The sequence below is a fragment of the Malania oleifera genome, chromosome 13 (genome assembly GCF_029873635.1).
Source record: "Malania oleifera isolate guangnan ecotype guangnan chromosome 13, ASM2987363v1, whole genome shotgun sequence".
In the NCBI taxonomy this organism is placed as follows: domain Eukaryota; kingdom Viridiplantae; phylum Streptophyta; class Magnoliopsida; order Santalales; family Ximeniaceae; genus Malania; species Malania oleifera.
Window position 1 is genome coordinate 77,790,692 of NC_080429.1, and position 11,918 is coordinate 77,802,609.

Sequence of the window (11,918 nt, forward strand, 5' to 3'; positions counted from 1 at the left end):
TAGAAGTTGAAGGCCCTAAAGACTTTATTTGTGTTGTATTTAAATTCATTACTTATTATGGGTCTGTAATAATAAATAAGATTTGGGTTGTAATAATCAAATGCATCACATGCATGATATGATAGGTAAGCTCAAATGAAAAAGACCTAGAATGACCTAGGACACTCACACAAACATAAACATAATGTGTTTATAAGGATAGGGTGATTGCATAAGGAAATAGAACTGAAATGCATTAAAATGCATGTTCGGTAAACCATACCTTCACAATGAAAATCTGTCGGTCGACCGAATCGGTCACAGGATTAACAGTTTGACCACTTCACGGTTGACCGAACCCTACCTAGCTCAAGTCACTCGGTCGACCGAACTCCTTCCAGGTCAAACATTTGACCATACGGTCGACTGCACCTAAAAGCTTAAGCCAACCACCTAGTCAACCGAGTTCCCATGTGTGTTTGGCCAACCGCTCGGTCGACCAAACCACTTAGTTCAAATCCACACGGTTGACCGAACTGCACAAAAATTGGAAAAATCGCCTTGGAACCTTGTTGTTTGGTTGACCGAACTTCCAGTTCAAATTTTACTCGGTCGATCGAACTTGGACACTTGGTCAACCGAACCTCACCTTCAATCGATCGGTGCTCTTGGGTTGCCATATTATTTTTATCGCGGTTAAAATATTTAAACAAGGTTAATTGAGTTAAAATGGTTTAAAACAATACTAATAATCCCCTATGTGTCCTGGATGACTATAATCATGGGGTAGTCTATATATACCCCCTCATTTGAAAAGATTAGCAATAGATTAGAAAACTTGATTAGTGAAAATTCTCTGAATTCCAAAATCTTTCTTATTCACTTCCAAGCATCCTACACTCATACGGACCTTGCCCTATTGCCAAAAATTCGTTTGTAAGTGTGAATTAAGTGTTCTTGCATTATAGGTTTGCTCTCTCCAATTTGTGATTGATTGAGATTATTTTGTTTGAGGGCAAGACCTCAAGTTTTCTTAGGAGACTTTATCAATAAGTCTTCCCTAAGAAGATTTCTCTTGAGCTTCTGAGTATTGTACTATTATTGTAATATCTTAAGGAGTTCTTATTCAATTTTGGTTGCTAAAAATATTTTCAAATATCTCGTGTGTTCCATATTGGGAAATATTCTTGGAGATATATTTGCTTATGTTCTAAATATCTTTGTTGCAATATTCTTTGATTAGTATTATCTTTTGAACACAAAGATCAAACCATTTTTGCAAACAAAATCCAATTATCTCTTGAGAATTATATTTTGATAAAAATCATTTGTTGAGATATCTAAAGTGTGGCTAGTATCTTTGTTTGAGGATTGTGATTGAAAATATTATTTTGACACAAAGATCATATTATCTGCACTCTCACGCATTGATTGCAACGCTTGCTTAAATATTTGAGAGTAGACATCTTCGACCACATTGAGCTTACTTCATTGTATCATTTGGTGTATGTGATTGTGTATATTGGGTACATATCTACTTTACATGAAAGCATAATCATTGTACCAATCTCATTATTGTGAGCATACTGTTGTATTCTAGGCATGGCCTGAGGGGGTTATAATCCAGTCCGGTAAGGATTGTGTGTAAAGGTTGAGGTTAGCCTTGTGCTAATTGACCTGGTTGTTGAGGTGCCGCTCCACCCATTTACGTGAGCATTATAGTGGTAATCCTTGTGCTTGTTAGCCAAGGTGGGGACGAAGGCAATTTGCCAAACCTTGATAACATTTCTTGGTGTCACTTATTTCTTTACTGCTTTCTAGTGCATGCCTAGTTAATTAAATTGCACTATTTAACTTCTGCTACATATTGCAATTGATTTATTTTACTTGCACTAGTTTGACTTTAGGGTTGTGAATATACTGCTGTTAGGATATTGACCTAGGACATTAATTTTAAAAAAGACTAATTCACCCCCCCTCTTGGGATCACGGTAAAGCTAATACTGTTAATTGCGTCTATCTTTAGTGGGACCTCTTCCGTCTCTGCCGCCTTCTTTGGAGTCAAAATTTTCATAATTTCTTCCACGAGATCCTCTGCCTCGTCCTCTTCCTCATTGTTACGTCCCCCCTTTATCGTATCTATCTGTAGTGAGGGATAACTTTGTTTGGAGGGCTTGCTCTAGTGCTTTATCATTATTCATTCTGTTGACTTTCTGCTCATGGGCTTGGAGAAAGCCCACAAGTTCTTCTACGGACATGGTTTCCTTTTTTCTTCCATGGTCACAGCTATATAATCATATTTTGGATCCAAAGATCGCAAAATTTTCTCACAAATTCTCTCATTGTTGAGAGTCTCTCCATTTCTTCTTTGTTGATTTGATACTACCATAACTTGTGTATAGTAATCATCAATAGATTCAGTAGATTTCATTCTTAAAGATTCAAAATCGTCTCGCATTGTTTGAAGACGAATCTTCATCACTTTGTCTACACCTTTGTGTGTTCGATGGAGAGAGTCCCAAACTTCTTTTGATGTCTTGGCGAAGGCGATGATTTTGAACGTGGCCTCATCAAGGCCTTGGTAGATTATGGACTTCGCCTTGCAATCCTTTTTTCGATCGGCTCGCAAGATCGTTCTTTGAGCGTGAGACATAGTTGCTTCGACTTCTTTTGATGGGCTTTCTCTATACCCATCTTCAATGATGTCCATAATATCCTAAGCACCTAGAAGGGCTCTCATTTGAATAGACCAGTTTTCATAATTCTCCCATGTCAACTTTGGAATGACCACTTAGGTAGCACCGTTCGCCATCAGGTTTAATATATCAAAACACAGAGTGATAGAGACTGATTTTGGAAAATTTGATGCCACCAATGCATTCAGAAGGATGGAAAACCTTAGGAATTGGTTTTAGGTTGCAAAGAACTGGTTTAAAAATTACTGAACCGACTAAAAGAAGTTTTGGACCAATTTTTTTTATAAAATGGTTTGACTTAATGGAGATAACGACGTCAGTGTTACCATTAAGGCCACGTGGCGGCTTATGCGTGAGTTGCATGCCGTCGACTGGACGCGGGTCGGTTAGCTGGGTCGGGTCATGTTTGCGGGTTAGGATCTGGGTTACTGGTTGCTGGGTCGGGTCACGGATCAGCTTCAAAGTTGGATCTCACTAGCCGGGTGAAGAAGACGCGTGCAAGGCACGTATAGCACCTGACTTCGCCAGTTAGCACTCTCGCTGGTGCGTGCAACGCATCTGGATGACGTTGTGTCGTCTGTCGGCGCATGGGAGCGTACGGGGGCTCTCAGGCTCCATTTAAGGCACGATTTTCACCATTGGAATTGTCTCGACGTGAATTTCACAATGGTATACTCAATTTTGGATTTTGAGCAACTTCAAATCTAGGAAAAAAATTGAATTTCCCTTTGTTCGCCTCTGTTTGGCGAATTTCAGCGAATCTGGATGCTCTGATACCATTGATTGGTGGAGGGGACTCACTTAATCACCGGTTGTGATTAAAACTCAGTGAGTATTGCATTTAATTTCAAAACAATTAATTTCAATTTGGAAAAAAAAAAAAAACAAAGGAATTCAAAACAAAATCTCTCACTGATTATTCACTCTCACTTCACCACACTACATTATACACACACACACACACACACACACACACACATCTATTTATAAAAAATTCTAAATCAGAATATTCAACGATGGTGGGCTGGTTGGTGAGGTTGGTGGCCACTGATCTCCAATGTCAACAGAAGCAGCTGGTTGGTACGGTTACTGATGAGTCAAGTTTAATTTTCAACAAAACGTTGGCAGGAAATAGGGAGATCATTTTACTGTATATTATGTAAATTATTTAAATAGGTCTGTTTGTTGAGTTAGAGTTATATTTTGCAGGTAAATGTGTAATTTTCAATTATAGGTGTGAGTTACAGTTATAAATGCAGTATTCTCTAAAGTTAAATTAACGATTTTATTTTTTATACACTAAAACTCATGTTAACCACATACTAATGATAATCTATTACGTCTTACTGAGAAGTGTCTCACCCCATGATTACATAACATTTTTCAGATGCCATGAGAAGATTAGCCAAAGTCTAAGTAGTGTAGCAGAAGCGTGGGTAGGCTAGAAGGTTCTATTCATAATAGATATTAAATAAATTATGTTTTGATGAGTTCAGAATTTTAGGGATATTAATTGTGCTATTGGAAAATGTTATTGTCATGATGAGTTAAATTAGTACTCTAGTAATTATTGTCATCATAGTTGGTATCAGAGCCTAGGAAATAGGTTCTGTAGACTTTAGGAATTATCATTACCAGAGTATAGGTTTGAAGTATGATGAGGGTTGGAATGGGTAGGCTAGGTGTGGTAAGGTTGAACGGGTATATGATGCATAACGGAGTAAAATACAACAAGCAAATAGGAATTTTGAAATTTTTGTCTCACAGCCGAAAACATAAATCCATCGTAGGTTTTCTATGATTTTCTTAAAATAGTTGATGGTTCCAGAAAAGTTACAGCAAACCATTGATATTTTTCTCTCGGAATGCTACCTTGCCTTATAGTTTTGTTTTCGTACTCAGGGTTTCCAAATCTTTATTGAGGAGATGTAGCATAATGGAAGTCTAGGACACTTTAGTCTTGGTAAGTTTTTCATATTTTCTTAAATCCCTGGTTTTAAAATGAAGCAATTATTATGGAGATTATGGATGTTCACCATTGTCTTTTGTTTCAGAAATTGAACTTGAAGTCAATGATAAGGTTCTGGTTAAGAGTCATTTTGTAGATAAACCAAATGTACCGAGAAAATATTTGACAACTCTTACATAAGCTTTGGGGGTCACTTGAGTTGGGGTTGGCCTGTTGTACAAAGCTTCCACTCATAACAAGGTCCAGAAAAGTGGATGTGCAGAGCTTATGGCTGTTTATGGAGTGGACTTTATATAGTTCGGGTCATGAGAGTTTAGTGATGTATTTTAATGGGAAGTATAATCAAAGATGCATGTCCATAGAAATAAAAGAAGACATCCATATTATATTGTGGATTTAGTTTTTATTTAACTTAGGTTTGGATCTATAGGCATGCACAGGCAGGATGTGCAACCCATTGATTCGTGTTAGTTATCAGTTTTTAATAGAATTGTTTATGAGTTTAACTCAAAACTTGTTAGGTTAACGATGAATTTTATTTGATATTATATTCAGCAAATTTCGAAGACGAAATTTTTATAAGGAGGGGAGGATGTAGTGATAAAAAAAATATATATTATATTAAAATAAATAAATAAATAAATAAAATAAATAATATTATAATAATATAAAATTTAATTGAATAAAGATATATATATATATATATGTATATCTAATAATAATAATAATAATAATAATAATAATAATAATAGTAATAATAATATATTTAATGTTTTAGTAACCTTTACTGAGAATTGGAACTTGCAGGAGATTGAGATTCAATCTCCTGCCAACAACTTAAAGGATATATATATGTATAAAATAAGGCAAAAGTTTTGATAAGATTGAATTCAATTCAATCTCACCAAAGGAAGTCCCAATTTAAAGTCTCTGCCTTCCGTCCGTCCCTCTCTCTGCTCTCATCCGTGTTCTCTCCACTCTCCCTCTCCATATTTTCTCTCATCAAACTCTCTCTCTCTCTCTCTCTCTCTCTCTCTCTCTCTCTCTCTCTCTCTCTCTCTCTCTCAGTTTTCGCTTCATTTCTCAGCCAAATAGAAAAATGAACATCATTCACGGGTCTTAGCTTCGTTCCTCAACACTTTAACCAGAGGAATTTTGTTGTTTGGGCATTATAGGCACCACTCTAGGGCTAAGGTAAGGGGAATAGATTATGTCAAGTTTTTATTTTTAAAAAATTTAACCGATTAAATTTGAATATATAAGTATAGGAATATTTTTGGTATTAAATTAAACTGCGGAGATTTGATCATATTTGGGTTTTTTTTTTTTTAAATATATTGAGGATTGAATTTTAAAATGGGGAATTGATCATACTCGCGTTTTAATTAAATTTACCGAGTATATATATTTTGAAAATTCTGTAGGCAATTTAATGAAATTATAATTATTGAATAAATTGTATGGGATGAGAATAATTTGTTATAATTGCAGAATTAAATTGGTTGAAATCTCTTTTATGATATTATACGTACAGTGAAATTGTGATTTTATATAGGAATGTGATTTTATACTGAGTATGGATTTTATACTGAGTTATGAATATACATGCAGAGTTATGATTTTTATACTGAGTTATGATTGAATGTAGAGATGTGGTTATATACTGAGCATGGATTTTATATTGGGTACTCAAGATAATGTGAATAATTTAGAGATTGTGAAAATCATGGTAATATACTGGTTTTCTGGAAGTGTTGAAAAGGGTTGCAATATAACGTTGGCTAGAAATGAGGAGGTCGTTATATTGCCTATCTTGTACGTTGCAATATAACGTTGGCAGGAAATACGGTGATCGTTATATTATTTAGCATGTAATTTGCAATATAATGTTGGCAGGAAATGAGGAGGTTGTTATATTGTTTATTACGTGAAGTAAAACGTTGGCAGGAAATGAGGAGATCATTTTATTGTTTATTATGTAAATTTATGTAAATGAGACTGTTTGTTGAGTTAGAGTAATGTTTTGTAGGTAAATGTGTAATTTTTAATTATGGGAATGAGTTACAGTTATAAATGCAGTATTCTCTAAAGTTAAATTAACGGTTTTATTTTGTCTACACTAAAACTCATGTTAGCCACACATTGATGATAATCTATTCCATCTTACTGAGAAGTGTCTCATCCCATGATTACATAACATTTTTCAGATGCCATGAGAAGATTAGCCAAAGTTAGAGTAGTGTAGCAAAAGCGTGGGTGAGATAGAAGGTTCTATTCACAATAGATATTAAATAAATTATGTTTTGATGAGTCTAGAATTTTAGGGATATTAATTGTGCTACTGGAAAATATTATTGTCATGATAAGATATATTAGTACTCTGGTAATTTTTATTTGAGGTCTTCCGCTGTATAAAAATATTTATTACAGGTAGTATCAGAGTAGTGAAATTTTCAAGTTGTCATAGTTTGGCTAAAACTGGAGAGTCAATGTATATCCAAATCATTGACGAACAAGTTGTATCTTAATTAAAAGTTGTATGGGCTTAAGATGACAGTGGGTTTGGATCTGAATCAACACATCAACATATTCAATCATATCTTTAGCGATCTGAAGCGGGTTGATGTGAAGTTTGAGGAAGAAGATAAGGAGTTAATGCAACTGAATTCTCCACCTGCGTATCCTACGTATGAGAATTTGGTTACGACTCACACATAGGGAAAAGAAACTCTGGAGTTGGAGGATATCACGAGTGCCCAGTTGGGTTTTCATCAGAGGAAGAAAACCGGTGAAATTGGAATAGCTTCCCAAGAGGGGGGTGAATTGGGTTTAAAAAATTTTATTCTCTTTAGTCTTAGTTCTTTTGAATTGTGACAATAATCAGAACTTAAATACAATCACAATCAACACAAAATGACCAATTACTCAATTATTGTAATAATAACCCTGTATATATGTGAAAATTTGCTAAACTTGTAATAAGCCTTGTATCACAATTATTCTTCTTCCTAATGATCAGTTTTTAAATAAACTTTCAGAATAATAGGTCAAGGATGATCAGCCAACGTAGTCCTTTTCAATTTCCGCAATCAATGCTTATCAATCCAAAACGAATTACCTTTCGGTCTATTTAACAACCAAACATTCAAAATTGAATTTTAAAGCAACCACACAGATTATATCTTTTGTAAAATAAATAAATATATAAATAAAGAGTAGAGTAGAGAAATAAGAACACATGGATTTTTACGAGGTTCGGCTTCAGCACAGCCTACGTCCTCGCCTTTGGCAAAACCACCAAAAGATTCACTATTACCGTTCCTTTACTAGCTAGAACAAGACCAGTTACAAACACTCCTTGGGTAAGGCTAAAGCCCGCCTTCTCCAAACAATATCCCCTTGTTCGGGCCAACGATTCAGCACTCAAATCGTGAATTAACCTGTTACAAAGATATAAAATAAGACGTACAAGAATTTGCTCCTCATAGAGCTAATTAGTACAAATTGAAACACTATGTACTTCAGTAAATTTAGAACATGAATTTTTGAAAGAAGCTTTTAGAAACTTATCACTGTAGGTATCTTTCAATGGATGAAAGAATCAACAACTTGATGCACAAACTCAATAAGGAACTCAGCAAAGCTTTCAGAGAATTTTTGAGAGATGAGAGCAATAGTACACTTTAAGAATTTCAATAGGCTTTGAGAGAGAATGAGAGTTGTTTTGATTTCTTGGTCTCTAAAACAATGATCCTTGAGGGTATTTATAGAGATAGAAAACCTCCTTGCTTGTTCCCCAAGAATACTTAGAGTTGTTTCCAAATATTAAAATTATTTAAGCTTCCAATTATTTGAATTTCAAAAATTATATCCGTTGGAAATTTGAAAAATGCAGTGATCCAGATGACTGTGAAGCCTTGGCAGTCATCTATCCATATGTTATAGCAATAAAAAAACATAGCCAGGGAGGTGGCAGTCATTTGTCCCTTGATTGGCAATTTTTTGTCACTAGAATAATGTAGTTATAATACAATTCAATAGGGTGGCAGTCGTCTGTCCATATGGTGACAGTCGCCTGTCCATGAACAATTCAAATTTTTCAATATACACAGCGGGTGGATAGTCGTCTGGCAGAACACTCAGAGACTTCTCACTTGACACTGGCAGTCATCTGTCAGGCTTCTGTTTTCAGTTAAGCTTTACTAAATTTGCCAGTCATCTGTCCATAAACAGACAGTCGTCTGTCAACTGACATTTTTGCGTTTCAAACATATTTTTAAATTCCCTCTTCTTTGCTCAATTAATCTTGGAATATTTACTTGTATGACTTTGAAATATTTGTCCCAAGTTTTATATTAAGGTCTCTAAGTCTCTTTTCCTAAAGAGCTTCAAAATGAAAACTTCATATTTGAATAAACTTAGAAGTACTTACAAAGATTTTGACCTAAGCTGTTTTAACATGTTCTTAGCTTTGAGTCCTTTCAATGCTGCTCTTCAATCTCTTAGAATTCTTTTGAAGCTTTCATTTATAGATCTTTGATATTCTCATGAACCTCTCTTTGTTCCTTGATCCTTGTAGGCTTTCATGTCCGGGTATATGTATTTTGAGCAATTCAACTTGACCTGTAATCATATCACTTGAAAATTTATTAAGTAACTTTTACTTTGTTATCATCAAAACCAAGAGTTTGTAAGCCTAACTAGGCCAGCAGCCAGCAATGATAATTCTCAAGGTGAAGGTCTTGTGGTGAAAGGTAATTAGGATTGTGGGAGAAGCAAGTTCTAGGGTGGACCTCATAACAATAAGACTCAATATAAATCCAGGAAGAGGAAGAACGTACTGTGTTTTAAGTGCGGGAAAAAAAGGCACATAAAATCAGATTGTACAGAGAGGAAGAAAGGGAATACAGAAAATAAAGAAGGTTCGTCAAACTCGGCAAATGTAGTAGAAGAAGGGGACTTAAGGGGCGGTGATTGTGATATGTTTAAGGCCTCATCCAGTTAAGATGGTCTCTAGGATTCTTAGATCTTAGATTCAGCATGTTCTTATCACATGACACCCAACAAAGACTAGTCCCCCACTTACAAATTGGTAAATTTTGGCTCTATTTTGATGGGGAATGATGCTTCATGCAAAATTTTTGAAATGGGGAACATCAGAATCAAAATGTATGATGGTGTGGTAAGAACGTTATGTGATGTTAGGCATATACCAAATTTGAGAAAGAATTTAATTTCATTGGGAACTTTAGACTGTAATGGTTTTAGTTATGAGTCTAAAGGTGGGGTAATAAAAGTGAGTAAGGGAGTTCTAACCGTGATGAACAGGTAGAAAGTACCAGGGAATATTTATACACTATTAGGCACCACAGTTGTTGGTGGAGCTGCAGTTGCAAAGTATGAGTTGAGTAGTACCGTTTTGTGGCATATGGGATTAGGGCATATGAGAGAGCGTGGAATGATGGAGCTCATAAGAGAAATCTTTTGAAGGGAGTCAAATCATGCAAACTAAATTTCTGCAGGTACTGTGTACTTGGGAAACATAATAGGGTGCAATTCATGGCAGCCATGTACACGATGGAGGGAATCCTTGATTACATTCATTTAGATGTTTGGGGGCCGGTGAGAGTAGCACCACAAGGGGGCATATGTACATCGTGAGTTTCATTAATGATTACTCACAAAAGGTCTAGGTGTACTTCATGCAACACAAGTCAGATACGTAAGTCAAGTTTAAATTGTGGAAAGTTGAGGTGGAAAACCAGACCGGGAGGAATATTAAGTGCCTCAGGACAAAAAATGGAACTGAGTACACTAATTCAAGGTTCATGGAGTTGTGCAAGTAGCATTGCATAAGGAGACATTTCACAGTACACAAGACACCACAACAAAATGGTGTGGCGGAAAGGATAAATCGAACCATAGCTGAAGGGCTCGGTGTCTCAAGTTGAATGCAAGGCTCGCGAAGAACTTTTGGACAAAGGTAGTTAATATGGCGTGTTTCTTGATTAACATATCACCAAGCAAAGCACTAGATTAAAAATTTGTAGAGGAGGTGTGGACAGGCAGCGAGGTAGACTACTCCGGTCTAAGAGTATTTGGGTGTTCGACCTATGCATATATTCCTAGTGAGGAGAGATCAATGTTTAAGGCAAAGTCTAGATGGTGCATCTTTTTGGGGTATCAGAAAGGGGTGAAAGGGTTCAAAATGTGGGATCCGAAGGCAAAAAAAGTGGTGATTAGTAGGGACATGGTTTTTGATGAGAAAACCATGTTATGTCGTACTTAGGAAGAAGATGAGAAACCTATACCAAAAAACTGCAGCAGTGATGAGCATGTGGTGCATGTTGAGTTAGAGACTCAAGGTGGGGATGATAATGATCAGAGTGTGGGGAGTTATAGCTTGAGAGACTAGCAGCAACACAGTATAGCTATAGACAGACCTAGACGCACTATCAGGCCACCACCCAAGTTGGATTTGATGATCTAGTGTCTTATGCACTTATCACTAGTAGCGAGGATCCTACTACCTTTTAGGAGGTGATGCACATCCAGGAGAAAAGTGGATGGATGAGTGCTATGGTGGAGGAGATGGAGTCCTTGCATAAGAACCAGATGTGGGAATTGGTGGAGCTTCCAACAAGGAAGAGGGCGATAGGGTGGAAGTAGGTGTATAGAAAGAAAGAAGCGAGGTCAGGAAAATAAATAGAGAAGTTCAAGACTCGGTTAGTAGCAAAGGGTTACTAAAAAAGGAAATGATTTGATTTTGATGAGATCTTCTCTCTTGTTATCAGACACACTTCCATCAGGCTAGTATTGGGATTGATGGCACATTATGACATCTTGTTGGAGTAGATGTATGTAAAGACAACGTTCCTTTATAGTGATTTGGAGGAGCTGATTTACATGGTACAACCAAAAGGGTTCTGTCAACTTGGACATGAGAACTCGGTATGTAAACTGAAGAAATCACTTTATGGGTTGAAGCAGTCTCTGAGGTAGTGGTACAAATGCTTTGATTCCTACACGATCTAGATTGGCTACAGGAAGTGTGAGCACGATTGTTGCATCTATGTGAGGAGTCTTGAGGATGGTTCACTCATATTTCTATTGCTTTATGTTGATGATATGCTGATTAGTGCAAGGAATATGACTGAGAAAAATCAGTTGAATACTTTGTTGAATAAAGAGTTTGGCATGAAAGGCTTGGGTGTGGCTAAGAAGATTCTTAGGGTGGAAATTAGTAGGGACATAGCTGCAAGGAGATTGTGGTT